A 19,488-nucleotide genomic window follows, 5' to 3' on the forward strand; every position below is an offset into this window, starting at 1 on the left:
CCGAACACACAGCTTTGCTCAAAACAAAATTTTTTAACCAAAATCATAATGTGAAACTAGCAACAAGGCCCATAACTTTAACATCAAACAAGCAAGAAAAACATAAAGGGAACTGATGCAACTTCTTGGAAATTTCCATACAAAATGGTTCGGCAGCCTATTTTTCTTCTGCAATTTTCTCATTCGGCCGAGACAAACATCCATGCCAAAGACTCAAACGCATCTTCATCCATTCAAACGCAAAGTGCAGAAATTTACAACAAAGGTAGAGAAAAATCTAATAAGTTTCAGGATACAAAATGCAATGAGAGGATCTGGAAAACAGGCTAACATTTGAAGAACAAGCTGCTGCAACTTTCTCAATTTCTTATTCAAACAACCAGGATTAGCATTGTGCATTTTATCATGACCACGGTAATTTATATACAATCAAATTCATTGTAATGAAGTAGACAAATGCATCCAGACCGCAAAACAAAGACAAATGGCTTTACACTTGGTTCGAAGAGCATCAAAATCACAAGCTTCCTTGATAGTTTCTGGTCTTGAACAAGAAATTTCTTTTGCGAAGGACACCATTCCCATTACATACCCATCGCACCAAGCTAGAGACAAAGCAAAAGGAAAGACAAATGCAACCCAGAGATAGCAAACAAGTCCCAAAAGGTTAAGCAAGCCAAAACTTTAGCAACTCAAGGGAGAAAGAAACCTGTTCGCATAGCTGCAATATGACCGAGAGTGGCTCTCAAATCCTCTAAGCGTTAATGTACTAACCTAGAGATGACTCAATACAAATCCTGACTTATTCCAGCACAAAAAAAATGGGGATGAAGGGGAGAGGGAGGATTCAACAAAGCTCCTGAGCGCGAAATGCAGCAGGACAGAGATACGGATTCACCCAACCCCAACCGAAGTTCAGCAACAGCGCAAGGAGATATAAACATTTACTGACCCCTAACTCAGAACTTCGAGAAAACATTCTAAAGCCCAACCACGACAACAAACAAGGTGCTAAGAATAAAATGGAAGGGAAAACAGCAAGAAAACAGCAACAAGGCACTGCCGCACGCAGACAGCTAGAAGAAAGCATCAATCAGATTTTGCCCACAGAATTGTATTCTCATGAAAAGAACTTGCCAAAACAACAAGAGAGGAAACTATGGTTACCTGAGAGGAGTGGGATGAACGTGTAACACCCCAGGAAGTCGCGCTGATTTCCAGAAATGAAGTTGCGAAATCAAAGAGTGCTCTTGCTTCGTAAAAATCCGCAGACGAGGACGGTGGGTTCCGGTGAGGTGGTAACGGCAGTGAGGACCTTCAGCCGTGGCCAGCAGGCTTTGGGGCGGAGTATGGTGGTGGAATCAGCAGCAGTAGAAGGATGCGGACTGGTGGTGGCTTGGGCAGATGGCGTGAGGAAGAGAGGAGATTTGGGGTGGGCGGCGGTGCGCAAAAGAAAGAAAAAGGAGAAAACAGGGGCAGCCTCTTCTTATCGTTTTTCTTTTCACAAAATTTCCTCCTGCCCGAGCTTTTCTTCCTCCTTGCTTCTCAAACCCTTTTCAGCCGTCAACTTGGATTCTACCCTAGACCTCCCTGCAACCGTCCCTCCTCCCCGGCTCTCTTTCTTTTTTTAGTTTCTTTCTTGCTCTTCCCTCAGCCCCAAAACCCTTAGTTTCTTTGCTGCCCTCTTTTAGCTCTCCCCATAGCTTCAAGCTCTCTTGGTTTTTCCTTGCCTCTGCTGATTCCTCTCTCGGCCGTCACCACTAATCTTTCTTGGCCGAAAGCCTTTCTCTTTTTTCTCCTCTCGTTTCACTTAGCCGTCATTACCCTTCTCTGTCTCTCCTTTTTTTTTTCAGCCGTCCAGCCCCCCCCCCCCCCCCAAACTCTCTCATTTCATGGCTCTTTATGGGCACCCGAAACCTCTCACAAAACCTAGCATCTATGGTTCACCTGCTGCGTTTTTTTTTTGCTGAATTCCAAGCCATTGGATGGCTTTTTGTTTCTCAACCTTGAGTTGCCAGATGAAGGCCAGATGGCCTTGTATTATGCCAATCCGATGGAGCAAAATGGCCGAAAAACAAACTGAAAAAATGGGGCTGCGTTTTTGTTTTTGCCTCTGCATTTTCCGCCGCACGATTTCTGCTTAAAATGTTATATGAAGAAAATGGGCTAGGATCCTATGCAGCTCGAGGCGCATGAGCTTGGTTTTCTCTCTCCCTTTCTTTTTTTTTTTTAGTTAAATAAACAATAGACTTGCATAAAATAAAATCTAACAGAGATAAGGCATATTTTTGTGACCATTTTCCGGCAACTCTTAACACTAAAAAACCTTAAAATATAAATAAACGACTAACTGATCAAAAATGAATATAAAAATAAAAATAAATAATAACAATCTAAAATGCTATAAAATGCTAAAAGGTGCCTTAAAACAAAAATTATGAGATTAATAAATAAAATAGATAATAGTTATTACTAAAAACAAAAATAAAATAGAACAAAAATTATTCAAAAATTTGGTGTCTACAGTTAACCTCACCCTTTTTCTCTTTTTCTCTTTTTTGTTTTGTTTTGTTTTTTTTGTTTGTTTTCCTTTCTCTTTTTTTTTTTTTTAAAAAAAAGAAGATGCCGTTTCAGATTTTCACCTTGATACATAGACAAGACAATTTTAACCACAACTATATTAATCCAGTCATATGGTGGCAATTAGTGGCATCAGTGAGACAATCCTCTCTGACATGTTTCAGAAAGTTATATTCACATCATTTGCCAATTGATCAAGAAAAATTTTCCTCAAAGTATTGCAAAAGATGAAAGTCGACAACTTTTGACTCTTGTAATTAGGATAAGATGGAGTAGTAAAGGAATGGTTAAGGTTTGAAAGTGGATCGTATGATGAGTTTGGAATAATTTGATACAGCATTCTTTCAAAAAAATTTGTTCCGGTGTATGGTTGGAAAGAAATAAAAATTTTGCCACAATTTAATTCTAATCGAACTTCTCTATTTTTTTCTTTTCTTTTTCTCTCTTCTCTTTTTTTTTTGTTCTTGTTTTTTTTTTTTTTTGTTCTACTTTTTTTTTACAAAGAAATAAATTTTCCCCAGTATGGGGTTAGTGATCTCAAGGGGCTGCCAAGCGAAAAGGATAAATTATTCTGAAAAGTCAAAAGGGAAAAACTAAGGATAAGATATCGAAATGGAAAAAAGGAAAGAAAGTCTGCCTTAAGCCCGTCCCTTACAGTAATTTTAAAGAAATTTTTTTTAATAATCAAATGAAAATTTTTTGCACATGTCTGCATTGATTGGTTGCAGAAAAACTTGTCCATCCATTTCCATAAGGATAAGCGCTCCTTCGGATAGCACTTTTTTAACAATGAATGGTCCTTGCCAATTGAGAGCAAACTTTCCCTTAACCTCATCTTGCATTGGACAAATTCGTTTTAAAACCTTATCTCCGACTTCAAACAAATGAGGCTTAACTTTTTTGTTATATGCACGAGCCATTCTTTGCTAATAACATTGTCCACAACAGATGGCATTCATCCTCTTTTCATCAATTAGAGACAACTGCTCATAGCATTTCCTGACCCATTCAACTTCTTCTATTTGAGCTTCCATCAAAATGCATAAGGAAGGAATTTCAACTTCTGGAGGCAATACTGCTTCCATTCCATACATAAGAGAGTAAGGAGTTGCTTCGGTGGAAGTCCTGACCGCCGATCTATACGCCATCAATGCATAAGGCAGTTTTTCATGCCAATTCCGATATGTTTCTGTCATCTTTCGAATGATCTTTTTCAAATTTTTATTGCAACTTCCATAGTTCCATTCATCTAAGGCCTGTAAATGGCAGAATTTTGATGCCTGACCTTAAACTGTTTACATAACCCATCCACCATATCATTATTGAGGTTGTGACATTATCAATGATTAATACTTCTGGTACGCCAAAACGACAGATGATATTATTTCTCAAAAAATCTGACACCACTTCCATAGTCATATGCTTATAAGATGCGGTCATCGAATTCCAAAATGGTGACATTCAAATGGTCAAGGATTTTATTTGTAACCATCTGAAAATAGAATAGAACATACGTAATAAATAAATAGAAAATAATTTTAAAATGCAGGAGAAGTCCTCCATTCCATTGAGTTCAAAGTTCACCGAAACTTAACAAAATGACAAATATACAGATATGATTGCTATTTAAAGATATCTAACCTAAACCTTTATTTCCGTTCCAACAATTTCCTTGGATGGGTCAAGCTATATTAACTGAAACGAAGATAAAGGTCCAAAAATAAAAATAATTTCTTTTTAACAAAACATCCAAACTACTACCCAATCTAGATATGAATCTATATCAAAAGACAATTCTCTTAAATTTATCAAAATTTCCTTCAAGAGTGAAGATAACCAGCAGTCCAATTTTGAACGGTTCGTTCAAAAATGGACAAAAATTCTGAAACCTCCGATGACCTTTCCTTGCAAGTAACCCCAACGAACAATTGTGATAAATCTATTTCAACCTCTTCAATAAGATCCTCCTTCTCTGACATGATTAGCTCTTTTCCAAGCACAAGAGATTTTGACTTTTCCTAAAAAATATCATCTATATTTTTAGTTATGGATTCTTCAGCAAACAGCAGTTTTCTCATTCTCACATGATCAGCTTCCATTATGCCAAACAGCTCAGTTTCATCTATAATGAACTGCGTGGGATCAATAAAATCTTTATTAGCAATGATAGCCTCTACAGTGCTCCCATGATTAGGTAAAGAATTCTTACTCATATTCGGTCCCTGTTCTCCCTTTCTTCTGAGAAAGATGTCTCCAGAGTCAATCATGTTCTAAATCTTATATTTTAGAGCCCAATAATTGACTGTGGTATGACCTAGACTTCCAGAATGATAAGCACAAATTGCTTATGGATCATAACTGGCAGGAAGACCTTTGGGATAGAGTTTGGAAGAAACGGTGCCAATTTTTTCAACTGCTTTTAATTGCTCATACAATTGATCAATGGGTCAATCCAAATTGATGAAGGTTCGAAATTGCTTTTGAGTTTGAATTACGTTGGTTTGAAAAAGATTTTGACTGGAATTATTATTTTGTAAGGTTGGTCTGGAATGGTAAATGGGACAATGGTGATTTTGAAAAATAGGTTATGAGGTTGGAGGTAATGGCGAAATATTCAAGTGATTTGGCTGGGAATAATGGAATTGGGTAGTAGTGTGGTAAACTGATTGAGGGTTAGGGTAATGTGGATAAGGGACAGAATAGGTGGGATGGTTTCGGATTTTGGATCTAAAAGACGGGCCTTGATCCCATATAAAAGCAATTTCTCCTTCTTTCTTCTTGAACAAGGACTTTTTTCCATTGTTGCTTTGATTCTGTAGAGCATCCAACTGCAACTTCAATGCCGACACATTAACAATCTTCCCTGCTTTGACAAATTCATCGTACTCCTCCAATTTGTTAATAATAGTAGCAAACAAACTTCCAGTCATGCGAAAGATCTCTTCAAAGTAGGGTGGGTCATGAGTCTTGATAAAAGTACGAACAATCTCCTCCTCAATCATAGGAGGTTCCATTTTTGTTGCTAACTTTCTCCGCCACTTTGCGTAGGTCTTGTGATCTTCCGATGGCTTTCTCTTGGTACCCTCCAGTGTTGTTCATGTCAATGCCAACTCACAGTTAAATTCATACTGCTTTACAAAAGTTGTTGAAGGATCCAACCAGGTTTTGGTCTCTCCAGAATTTAAATTTGAATACCAATCTAGAGCATCTCCCTCCAAACTTTTCAAAAACAGGCGTAGAGGCAAATTTTCATCATCTAAGGGTTTACCTAACTTGTTGGCAAATATCTTGAGATGCATCTTAGGATTTCCAGTTCCATCATACTTACTGAACTTGGAGGTTTTGAATCCCAACAGTAGTTGAATATCTGGAAAAGAACACAATTCATCGTAGTGCAACCCACCATACCTGCTCAATTCTTGATTCTTTTTCATAAATTCATTGAATCGATCAAACCTTCTCAACAGGTCCTTGTCAATAGGTACGGGTTATTCCTCCATCACCGCCTTTCCTTGAGAGGCAGTATCCAACAAAAAGGCTTTGTAATGTGGTAGTGGGGTCCCTAAGGGTGGGGGGAATGTTCGGATTGATTTGTGGATAAGTTTGAGGGATTTGACTACTGGTTGGATTCATCAATGTGTAATTCGGATGCACATAGAAAAAGTCTGAATTCAGTCGGGTAAAGGTATTTTCAAGAGGATTAGTGAAAGGTGGAAAGAAAGTTGTTTGGATATTAGATGTGTGGGGCGGTTGATAGTCTTGTGTAGATGGGTGATTGTCGACAAGCTCTTGATCGTTCGGGAAACCACCACCAATATTGCTTGCAACCAATTGATCAATTACTCACCTTTGTGCAGCTATTTCAGCAGTCAATTCATTAAACTTGCCAAGTACCTCACTTAACTGATCTCTCAAAGCAGTCAAGTTTGATGACACAACTAGGTCAGATCTCTCCGAAGTTTCTGGCACTAAACTCATGTTTATAGATTGTCTCAAGACTCTATTTCGGGACCTGGTGATGATGGGGCTCCTTCGTGAAACTATGTTTTAAAATACTTCAGAGTAAAGGAGAAACTGATTCAGAAATTTATTCTCGACTAGACCTGCCGAACTTTTATTTCGAAAGAAAAAAAGAAAAAAGGAAAAAAGAAAAGAGTTAGGAAGTATTTAAATAATTCAGATGCATGTCCTATGGGGAGCCCTTTTCTGCCAATGGTCGATCTAGTATGATACAACGCCATCGAAGTGAGAGCTGTTCACAAAACCTGTGTTTCAGAAATAACTTTGTAAAAGATAAGGATAATTTCATTGATGAACTTCAAAATCTCATACATCATTTACATCATTTCTCGAAGTTGATTCGTACAAGATCATTAAACTTTTTCAATCTATCTATCACAGCGTCTTTTGACTCTCTGGAATTGAGATTTTGCATGTGTTCAGTTTGATCATACAACTTATCACACTTTCTTTTCAACTCCTAGTATTTTTCCTGCATTTCTTCACACAGTCTCTTATTCTTCTTTGCCAGACCCCTGTTCACTTCCACAGACTACCTTAATTGTGCATTTTCTCTGTCCTTCGCCTCAATGATAGTCATTAATTTCTTGACTTTCTCGAACTGTTCCATCAGTGGTCACTTAGCATTAGAGTCTCTGAGCCACTCCTCGTATTGAGGGGTGACTAAAGCCATCTGTTTAAGTTGTGGAACATAAGTGATATCCTCATCATCAGACAATGTTCCCCAAATTTTGATAATTGGTATTTTTATCAAAATTTTGTCTGGGCAGATCCCTTTATCAAAACTGATGGTGAAACCGATCAAATCAGGTGTGAGTGGTACTCTTTGAATGCGTCCTAGTTGTCTGAGAAACCTTCTCAGAATGTATGCCATGATGTCTTGAGTTTCCAATAGCGGTATAAAGTCTGATGACATGGCGCATAAAACGGGGTTGAAACAGTCGGTCCAGTCTAGTACCCATCTAATCTTTTGATCTGGCAATACCCTCAGAAAGCCCAACCATTCTGATGCATTTTTTGGCAAATTGCTTTTGTCAACTCGCTTATGTTGGGTAGCTATCCAATTATACCTAATCAACGGTAGACCATCAGGAACAGGCAATTGTCTCTAAAAATATTTCATGACCTATATATGTAAGATTCGATTGACCCATAAAAGAATTTTGACCCCTTTTGACAATTAGTACATGTAATAAAAATATCAGCCAACACAGTCGGTGCTATAGAGGCTTGTCAATCCTTAATCCAAAGAATAAGTCAGACAGAAGTTTAGTGATTTTAAAATCAAATTTCTTCTCTTTTTTAGGTAACAAATAAATTCCTGCCATCATAAGTCCATATATGAGCGGCCTTTCACATTCCCATGTTGCCTTAGATGCAAATGAAAAATCTTTCGAATGCTTATCAAATCCGTCTTTCATTGCGAATCTATCGAACAAAAATTTTAACCCAGTAAAATGACAAAATTTGGTCTTGCCAGAAACAATTGAAAATATCACTGTTTTACCCTTTACTGGCAAATTCAGAAGACCAGCTACCTAAATGTTGAACAGTTGGGATCCCACAGTTGAATTAAAGCCTCTACTAAATTTTCGTCGAATTCAATGTCTTTGAAATCTCCAATTGGTCCGAGATAGGAGGCAGCTTGATTGATTTCACTAAATGAGAGAAGTCCTGACCATCTTCGAGCCTCCATTGGAACTGCTAACAGCTGACTGATTCCTTGAGGTATGTCCATCTGAAGCACGTAACCTCGATTAAATACCTTACCTAAGGCCTCACTTCTCCAGTTTTACAAAATTTTAAACATGAATATCCCATAGAAGGTTAGTTACCCAAGGGAAACAAGGTTGGTATATTCCTAAAATGACATTCCCTAAATGGCATTCCCTCTAGGATTAATGCATGATGACAGTTTATTAAATAAATAAATATACAATACGATAAGTAAAAGATGATTTAAGGGTACCTCATTTAGATGTCGGGGTATGCCTAAAATGACATACATATATGTGTACATAGTATTAATGCGATAGACTGAAATTTAAACGTGCTATTTACAAAAAGCAATCTGTCATAAGTAAGTATTATGTCAGGACTCTTATTTCTAGGGCTTATGAATCCAATATAAGAAAATAAAACAATGGTTAATTTATTTGATAAACGACACATAATAGATTGGAGCAACAAAATAATACGAAAATATAAGATAAAGAGAAAGAAAGAGGGGTAGAATCCCTCCCCTTGTATCTAGTACTCTTAATAGGGCAGACGAACGCTCTAACCTAGGTGATTTCTAAATGGATGCATGAGGTTGGGGTCACTAATGCATCTAGATTCGATAAGATTTTCAAGTTTCCAAACCTTTAGACAAAAGGGCGAAGGATCATCAATCCCAAAACCCTTAGTTGGTGGCTCGAGTGATCCCCCAGACATTGCTACGTGCACGTTGTTCCACGGCCACATGGCCAAGTGGATCGATCCTAAACCTAATGGGGAGCAGTGGTGTGACAACCACTAAAAGAAAATAAGATAAAAGATTAAAAGGAATAACGTATGCAAGTATGAAGTGCTCCTTTGAGTGAAGGGAGTAATACCATTAAATATGCATGAAGGCTCTATGGTGATATCGTTTTCCATCCCCAAATGCAAAGCGCGATGCAAATAAGTAAATATAAGAAACAAAAGTAACTAAACAAACCAATAATCACATATACGAAAAGCGAGGAACGAATACGAGTGTGAAATGCAAAATATCCTAAAAAAGAAAAATGCAACCTAAGACATCCAAATATGTTAAATAAAAAAGTTAGAAGGAGAAAAGACAATTAAGCCAAGTGTTTGGATTCACTAGATCCCCAGTAGAGTCGCCAAGTTGTCGCGCCCCATTATTGCGATGAAAATCATATTTACAAAAGATGTGATTTTTATTTAAAAATAAGTAAAAAAAAAAAAAAACTTAAAATGGGACTTTAAAAAATACCACAATTTGGGCCCAAAATTTGAGTTATTATCACTTTACCCCCTTAAATTATATCACTACTATCAGTTTACCTCCTAACGTTATCTTTTAATCACTTTATCCCCATAAGTAATTCAACTCAACATGTTAAGAAATTTTAGATAAAAATATCCTTTTATTTTATAGCATTACTGCATTGTTATTATCACTTTATTTGTTTAGATTGTAGTTATACAATTACTTTAGTTCCTAATATTACTTTCTAGGCATTTTACCTCATCGTTAATTTAACTAATATGGTCAAAAAATTTTAAATATATTTATCCTTTTTATATATAATTAAAAAAAAAGTTGAAATGGTTATTCTTCCTTTCTTCACTTTAAGAGATCAAAAAACATAAAATAAAAGGGTTTTCTCAAAATTTTTTTCACATTTATTAATACTAGGAAAAGAAAAAGAGATAGGAAAGAAGGAGACAAAAAATTAGATTTTGTCAAAAAAGAAAATAAAGAAAAGTCTAATATTATCGTATTACTTTAAGGTTATCGAAATTAGAATTGGAATTTGGTGGTAAACAAAAAAGTGAAATAATTTTAAAATAATAAAAGTATTTAATTCTTTCTTATTTGTAATTTTTAAAAAGAGAATTGAGCTCTCCCCCTCCTCCTCCCCCTCTTCATCTTTCTATTTTTTTCAATATTAATAAGATTGCTAAGAAGAAAAAAATTAATACTTTGACCTTTTTTTCTTGATATTAAAAAGGAGAAGAGTCGCTTTAAATTTTTTATTATGCAAAGGGGAGGGTATTTTTTAAAGTTTTTTAACTTGCAAAATTGGTTTAATAGTAGGATAAATTACCTAAAAAATAATTCTATGGGGTAAATTGATAATGAGACTATATTTTATGAGGGTAAAGTGATAATAATTTTAAGGGTTAAACATATCTTTTCACTTTAATTAACAAACTCCGTTAAATTTGACCGTTAGTCTTGGGGTAAAGTGACTAAAAAATAACGTTAAGAGGGAAATTGATAACAACACCAAACGTTAAGGGGGTAAAGTGACAATAACTCCCAAAATTTAGTCTAAAAGGTTTTTTTTAAAAAAAAATAGGAGTCGCTACTTGGTATTGAATTTTGGTGTATCAAGTCACCCAAAAATATTTTTAACAAAAAATAAGATAAAATAAAACCCTTTTTGACAACTCCAGGTCTTTGAAAAATAAGAGAAAAAGAGTTCGGGAGTCACGGTTGAAAAAAGGGAAGGCAAATGTTCGATTAACTCAAACTTAAGGCACACTTTTAATCTAGTCTAAATTAGTTGCGAGATTTAGTTAAAATTTTCTTAATCTAACCCTTAAATTTATCACGTTTCGAAGCTTTATATATGAATGCAAATCTAAATTTATAGAAAATATCGGAAGGAACAAAATATCCATTCATGGGTTTAATTGATACCGATCGCATTAATTGCGAAGTCCAAAATAATCCCTCGAAAGGGAGGTCACGAGCATGCATAAATGAAATTCAAAAAAAAGAAAAGAAAATTATATATCTAGATGTAAGTGGCCAAAGAATAGGGATGCAATATAATGGGTACGAAAGGCAAAAACTTGTGACATAATTTTCTTATACAGGGATTAATGAGGTATTTAAACTAAAAGTTATAATCAATCATTTTCCATGTTCAAAGAGTAATTCTCCTAATCAAGTCAAGGAAATGAACTAAATTATTTTGCAATTTCTTAAATGAGGTGCAATACTAAATGATATAATTAACACCTATAGAGGGTAGATGGTAGAGGATAATATAATAGGAAATATCATGTAAATGAGAAAAAATCCTAAAAAAATGTGCATGAAAATGTAATAAATGTCACGCAAGAGATGAATCTAACGCATGAATGATCTAAGGGTCTAGCATTGGACTAGCCTATTTCTAAAAGTTCTTACTAGCGTTAGACTAGCAAGTAGGCGGAGGGAGAATCCACAACTAGCGTTGAACTAGTATGGTGACGTTATGCATTAATAATACATAATAAAACAAATAATGCATAAATTAAAATGTTGACCTTGATCCCTAACTTTTGATGATTACAAAACAAATGGATATTACTAATATCTTCTCAAAGGCTTTTTCAGAAATGAAACAAATCAGGTTCAGAGATTAAGCACATTTGGAAGGGACAAAGTATGCTGAAACTGTCGGACGCACAAAAGGACCATATCGGACGGCCGACAACCATTGAGTAACTTCGGACGTATGAAGAACTCACACTCGGACGTCCAAAGATAATAAGCCAAGTCCTGATTTCTCAAATCTCTTTGTTTGCTGTCGGACGCACAAAAAGCTTGCACCGGACGTCCGACAGAATTTAAGAAAATTTCTCAAACTCACTGCCTATTGTCGGACCCAAAAAACAGGAGTACCGGACGTCCGACACTCCCAACGGCTAGTTGATTGTTCAACTACTTTCTATCCGTTGGAAACGTTAATGAGGCACTTTCTTGGTCCTATATAAATAGTGGTTGATCAGATACATAAAACAACTTTTGCACACTGAAGATACAAAAGATCTAGAGTGATTTTAGTGAGAAAATACTTTTCAAAGAAGATTTCTAGTATTAGTGGTGTGAGGTTCATTGTAAGCTTTTCATTTGTGAGTGAATACTTCATGAGTGTAACTCTATGAGGGTTGTCCTGAGGGATAGTAAAATGTCCTGGCTTGACCGAGTGGAGTTCGGGGCAAGGAGGAGGTGAACCTTCCTCTGTACACAAGAGTGATTGTAATTCATCAATTTGGAGTAGCTTGTTTGAATTAACCTACAAGCTCAAGATGAGTTGGGTAGTTAATTGGTTTGCAATTCTTTCCCTTTTATTTATTTATTGTTATATTGTGATCTTTTAATTGCTTATTGATTGGCTTTTCGATTGGTTGTTTTCGATCCTTACAATTGGTATCAGAGTTTGGTCTCTTAGAGATTAAGCTCAATCGGCTTTGGAGTAAAAATGACAACCAACAATGCTATATTTTTTTAAGGCATTCTGTCATTAGACCACCTATGTTTAATGGGTCAAATTATGTGAGTTGGAAAGAAAGAATGATTATTTTTTTACAACCTATTGATATTGAATTGTGGTTTATTATTAACGAAGGTCCATATGATGCCTTTCTTATAGATGAAAATACTCAGAAATCTAGACCAAAAATAAGAAGTGAACTGACTGTTGCGGATAGAGCTCATCTCACATTAAATGCAAAAGTCATGAATGTGCTATATTGTGCTTTAAACTCAAATGAATCTATTAGAGTCAAACGCTGCAAGTCAGCCAAGGAAATTTGGGATAAATTGAGAGAAATTCATGAAGGTAGTGAGAATGTTAGAGAACAAAAGAAGTTCATTCTAGTTACAAAGTATGAATCCTTCAAGATGCAACCTCATGAAAACATTGATGAGATGTATTGTAGATTAAATGACCTCATTAAAGATTTGGAGGTGCTGGAAAAAGAATATTCTCTAGGTGAGAAAAACAGAAAAATTCTGAATGCTTTATCGAAGGATTGGGAGAGTAAAGTGACTACCATTAAGGAAGTCAAAGATCTAAATACATTGCCTATTGAATCTCTCATTAATTCACTGATTTCTTATGAGCTAAAACTCAAGTTCAAGGTGCAGGAAGAAGAAGACACAAAAGTGAGAAAGAATATTGCTCTGAAGGCTTAACAAGATGAAGATGATACAGACTCGGTGAGTGAAGATGACATGGAAGGTGATGATAGTGATATTGCACTCATCACACGAGGCTTCAAAAGAATACTCAACAAGAGGAGATTCAGGAAAGGTGAACCTAGCAACTCCTTCCCGAATCAGTCCAACAACTTGAGAAACAAAGGGAAGTTAGAGTTCAACAAAAAGTAAATTGATAAGTGCTTTGAATGCGGGCTAACCTGGACACTATACAAGTGAGTGTCCAGTGATAAAGAAGAAAGAAGGAAGAAAACCAAAATTCAACAAATTTCAATTTATATGGAATGAGTGCAACTCCAATGGTGAAATTGAAGAGGATGAAGAATCTGCTCAATTGGCTTTTATGGCCATTGGTGATGATGAGGTAACATCTTGTAACTCTCAATTTGAAAGTGATGATGAAACTGATGGTGATCTTGAATCTTTCATTATAAAATTGCATGATAGTTTAAAAGAATCCTATACTAGAAACAAGGAGTTAAAACAGAAAATTAGTTTTTTGGTTCGAGATAATGCAAATTTTTTTTCAACAAAATAAAAAGTTGAAAGTTGAAAATGATTACTTCAAAAAGAGTGAGACTGCTTTATACTTTGGGCTTGATAGAAAAATAAAACTTTGTGAATTGTTCAAAAAGGAACAAGGTGATTTGAAAAGAAGAATGGATGGTCTAAATGAGTTGCTTAAACACAAGAAACAAGTCTGTTTTCAAAAGAATAGGTTGAATTCTAATTCCAACAAATTTACTATTTATAAGAGAAGACAAGTAAGATTTATTAAACCTGTTCATATAAATAACTCTTTGGTTATGTGTAATTTCTGTTGTCAAAAAGGTCACATGAAAAGTGATTGCTATGTGAGAAAGAATATGAAAAAAATGCATGAAATGCATGTGGATAGTTAGACATGATACTAACTCTAACAAATAGGAGATACTGATAAGATTGATGAGATTCTTGTTCATAATACTTTTTTGTAATTCTCTTTTGATGTTTCTGATGTTTTGAACTGAGTTTTTATTGATTTTTTACTGTTTGTATGATGTCAAAAAGAGTGAAAAAAGAATAATTCTGATCTCATGATGATTTGCTGTGATTGCTGTCATTTCTCTGTTTTTATTTGAATTTTTGGATTCTCTGTTACTGTTGTTGGTTTTTGGTAGCTGATTTTTACTCTCATTCTATGATGACAAAAAGGGGGAGAAATGTGGATACTATGTGTAAGGGGGAATTATTTTGAGATTATAAGTTTGGATGCAATGAGTGAGGGGGAGCTTATGCTTATATGCTCAATCTTTTTCTTTCTTCCATCCATTGTTTTGTCATCATCAAAAAGGGGGAGAATGTTGACCTTGATCCCTAACTTTTGATGATTAGAAAACAAATGGATGTTACTAATATCTTCTCAAAGGCTTTTTCAGAAATGAAACAAATCAGGTTCAGAGATTAAGCACATTTGGAAGGGACAAAGTATGCTGAATCTGTCGGACGCACAAAAGGACCATATCGGACGGCCGACAACCATTGAGTAACTTCGGACGCATGAAGAACTCACACTCGGACGTCCGAAGATAATAAGCCAAGTCCTGATTTCTCAAATCTCTTTGTTTGCTGTCGGACGCACAAAAAGCTTGCACCGGACGTCCGATAGAATTTAAGAAAATTTCTCAAACTCACTGCCTACTGTCGGACGCAAAAAACAGGAGTACCGGACGTTCGATACTCCCAACGGCTAGTTGACTGTTCAGCTACTTTCTATCCATTGGAAGCGTTAATGAGACACTTTCTTGGTCCTATATAAATAGTGGTTGGTCAGATACATAAAACAACTTTTGCACACTGAAGATTCAAAAGATTTAGAGTGATTTTAGTGAGAAAATACTTTTCAAAAAAGATTTGTAGTATTAGTGGTGTGAGGTTCATTGTAAGCTTTTCATTTGTGAGTGAATATTTCATGAATGTAGCTCTGTGAGGATTGTCCTGAGGGATAGTAAAACATCCTGGCTTGACCGAGTGGAGTTCGGGACAAGGAGGAGGTGAACCTTCCTTTGTACACAAGAGTGATTGTAATTCATCAATTTGAAGTAACTTGTTTGAATTAACCTACAAGCTCAAGAGGAGTTGGGTAGTTAATTGGTTTGCAATTCTTTCCCTTTTATTTATTTATTGTTATATTGTGATCTTTTAATTGTTTATCGATTGGCTTTTCGATTGGTTGTTTTCGATCCTTACATAAAACAAATAAACACATAAGAGCATGTAGCACGTAGCACGTAAGTATAATATCTAAATGTAAAAATCCTAAAAAGAGCGAATAAAACATATAACATGTAAGCCATATAAACACACAAAACCTACATATTACAATGGGGAATCTAACTACAATCTAAAATGGGAAAACATAAGAAAATCAATATATTCATTCTATCTATTGCAATAGGGGATCTAATTACAATCTAAAGTAAGAAAAATATGATAAAATAAACCTACTTATCCCATCTATTATATTAGTCTATCTAATTACAATTTTTCAAAAAAAAATATTACCTATCTATTACATCTCAAAGTATTTAAATACCTCCCAAATAATTATAAAAATTAACTAAAAAAATATTAAAAAATTTGAATGAACATTTGAATCAAATAAATAAAACATATAAAAATATACAAGCACATAGGAGCACATAAAAACACGTAATTGACGTTGAAATAATAACAGGGGTACCTCCCTTTTGAAGTAGTGACTAAATAGAGTCAAATTACCCTATTTATACTCAAAATGAACAAAAAAATCGTGGTACCAATTTAATTAAAATAATAATAATGATAAAAATACTAAATTCACATTAATATGTCAAACATAAAAAAATCTAAAATTTACAAGTTAAATATATTCAAAAGTAACATAAGTAGCTATTAAAGAAAAGAAACAATTATAACAGAGACAGTAAAAAATTCACTAGGGATTAAATTGCAAAAATTAGAAAATTTTAGGGTCAAAAATATAATTTTACAAAAAGTTTAGGGTCAAAATTTTAATTAAGATAAAATTTAGGGACCAAAATGCAATTAAATTAAGGCCTAATTGAAAGAAATTAAAAGTTTTTAGGGCCACAGTGAAATTTCTCAAAAAATAGTGACTTAATTGCAAAATCGGATTTCGATTTCTTATGACAAAAGGCCATCGGGCCATTTTATGTGATTTCTTGGACTGAAATTCTCTTCGGCCTAAAGCAAAAAAAAAAATAAAAAAAGAATGGACCAGCTCATTAAATTTACTAAACTAAGCATGGTGCAAAAAGGTTTGACTTGAATCCCAAACCCAGTTACAAGTCCAATCGAAAATTAACACAAAAAATAACTCTTGGCCCAACCGAAATAAAGAAAACAAGTCCACCAGATTAAAAAAAAACATCCAAGTTTTCTTTCTTTTTCTTTCTTTTCTTTTTCCTTCTCTTCTTCTTCTTCTTTTTTTTTTTTCCTTTTTCCACTCCGGCAGGCTAAAGCTTCAGCTGCTGCCGGCCATGGTGGCCGCCGGCAAATTTTTCGGTTATAAAATTTCACCAAAATACACCCCTCCACTTGATTTTTAGCTTAGAATCCGTTTTTGGACTTAGTTTTTACAAAAAAAATGAATCAAAGTGGCGAAATGGCCAAAAAACAGTCCAGTTTTTATTTTTTAAAACACTCAAATCTTCACCAAAAATCATAAAATTTATACTACAACACTCCTTACAACTTCTACATTACAACTACACTCTTAGTTTGACAAGAAAACAACAACAAAATGATACATTAAGTCAAAACAGCCCACAAATGAAAAAAAAAATATTCCAATGCTTTTAATGCTCCAAAAACTCCAAAATTTTTAGACAATCAAACATTTTTGGACCTTGTGCCAGCTACAATCATCTATTTTGATGAAAATATGTACAAAAGATTCACTAACTTAACTCATACTTTCATTGTGGCATTTACAAGGCCATTTCTCTTTTCTTAACTTTTATTCATGGCTTATTCCAAAAAATTCAACAACACCACAATAACAACAAAATCAGTGAAAGAAAGAGATAAATAGGAAGCAAAACATGCATTTAATATAATTAATTAAGAAAAGGAAAAACTGGAAAAAAGGAGAAAAAAAATACCTCAATGAGGGTTGTAGTCCCTTGACTAAAGTTTTGAGGAAACTCCAAACTTTAATTGTCCAACTGACTTTTTTTGATGTTGTGTATGAGTGTGTTGGGAGAAAAGAGAGGGAGCTGAGAGGGAGAGAGGATTTTTTTTGTGTGTGTTTGTCTAAAGGAAATGTTGTGAGTTGAGAGAAAGAAAAAAAATGGCCGAGAGGGAGTTGGGAGTTGGAGTCCTTCTCCATTTTTTTTCTTGTGTCTTCCCTTCTTGAGGGAAAAAGAAAGAGCTAAGAGACAGCCAAAAGAATTAGATGGTGTCTTGGTTTTGTCAAATGATGGTTTTTCACCAAAAATGAAAAGAAAGGTGAATAGCAACATGGAGTGCAAAAATGGGTTGATAGTGCATTTGGTGAAACAAAAATGATTAGGATGATTTTTTATCTTGATTTTCTTTTTTTTCTCTTTTTTTTCTTAAAACCAACCTCCATTTTGAGAGAAAAGAGAAAAAAAATGTATTAAAATACAAGAAAATAAATAACTCATTAAATAGATAAAATTCAAAAAAATATTAAAATTGACAAAAATTTGGTGTCTACATGAATAAATCCCTCTTTAAATATGAATAAGAAGATGATCATGAGTTTAGGAAGCATTTTATTGACTATAGGTGTTACTTGCTTATAAAATTAGGTAAAGATGAGAAATTAACTTGAACTAGTTAAAATTATGATATAATTGACTTTCCTTTACCTGATATTATGAGTACTTGAGATTAGTTGAATGATTGCATAATGGTTATTTACCTTGTTTTGAGAAAATGAAGTTGAATGGTGCACATATGTTTATTTTCAAAATTTTGGATCATTGTTGGTTTGTATTTCTAATTGTTTGAGGACAAACAATGGTTCAAGTGTGGGGGTATTTGATAAGTATATATTTTACGTGTTTTTAGTATGTTTTATTAGTTAGTTTTGGTGTGTTTTATTTACTTTTATAACTAATTAACTAGAAATGTAGTGAAAATATGCATTTTGTGGTTGAAGTGTGAAAATTGCATTTCTATGGATTTTTATGGTAAAAACTTCATGTTTTTTGAAGATTTAATGATTCAATCATCAAATGACATGAATTGAGAAGAGAATTAGATGATTATTGATGATTTGAAGTGATAAAAGGAAGGCATGAAGTGCAAAACATTCAAAGGAAGAAATGCAAGTTTTTCAGCTTTGACACCTTGTGGTATTTCGGCTATATCTTGACCTACAAGCATCGGATTGAGATAATTCTTAACATTTGGTATGTAGACATTGAAGTCCAGTTCAGTCATTTTCATTGTCAAAAAGTCGAAATATAGAAGTGCATGTTCACGGTCCACAGAGCTCCAAATTGGATGATTCTTGATGAATTGGAAAGGTAACTCAAAGGGTTACAACGTTCATGTTTTACACAAGAGCTATTTCAGCCTCTAGCATCGAGAAAATATCATTTGAAGTTAGACCAAAAACTGAGCAAGGATGAATTCTGTCCAGAAAGTGCAAACCTACAAAAGCAATACATGGGTAGACAATACGCGACCTATAGTTGCGTTTTCAAGTCACGTATCTTCATTTTCTGCTGCAACTTGCTCTGCAACTTGTTCTTTGTTCACACAACCTTTCTAACTCATCTATAACTCAGAATTTCGGCTATATCTGACCAAGAAGAGTGTGAAAACTTGGAGAATAACTCTTGGTGAGTTCAAAAGCCAACTTTGCCAACCAAACAAGAACTCACCATGACCTTGAATTCCTCTATAAATAGCAGCCTTTGGAGGATATTTTCACAACTTTGGAAGGCTAGAGAAACTCATCAAAAAGTAGCTTTCACTAGAATTTTCTTAGTTCATTATTTAGGGTAGTATAGAGTAGTTAGTGTAGTTTTTCCTTCTTGTATATATAGTTAGATTTGGATGAAGATTGAGGAGCAAAGATGGAGAGTTTGAAGCTCATGTGACAAGGGTGACATCTCTCCTGTCACTTTCTATTTTGTATTTGAATTCATGTTTAACTA

The 19,488-nt window shown here is 34.6% G+C and overlaps 1 long non-coding RNA gene across 1 annotated transcript; it reads right to left on the minus strand.

The window, feature by feature from the left end:
* Nucleotides 1-346: 346 nt before the first annotated feature.
* Nucleotides 347-2,112, minus strand: LOC140037035 (uncharacterized). The gene is made up of 2 exons (XR_011840876.1): nt 1,168-2,112; nt 347-1,076 (listed from the first exon to the last, which is right to left on the minus strand). It is a non-coding gene; the product is annotated as an uncharacterized lncRNA (long non-coding RNA).
* Nucleotides 2,113-19,488: the final 17,376 nt, after the last annotated feature.

Source organism: Coffea arabica, chromosome 2e (genome assembly GCF_036785885.1).
Source record: "Coffea arabica cultivar ET-39 chromosome 2e, Coffea Arabica ET-39 HiFi, whole genome shotgun sequence".
In the NCBI taxonomy this organism is placed as follows: domain Eukaryota; kingdom Viridiplantae; phylum Streptophyta; class Magnoliopsida; order Gentianales; family Rubiaceae; genus Coffea; species Coffea arabica.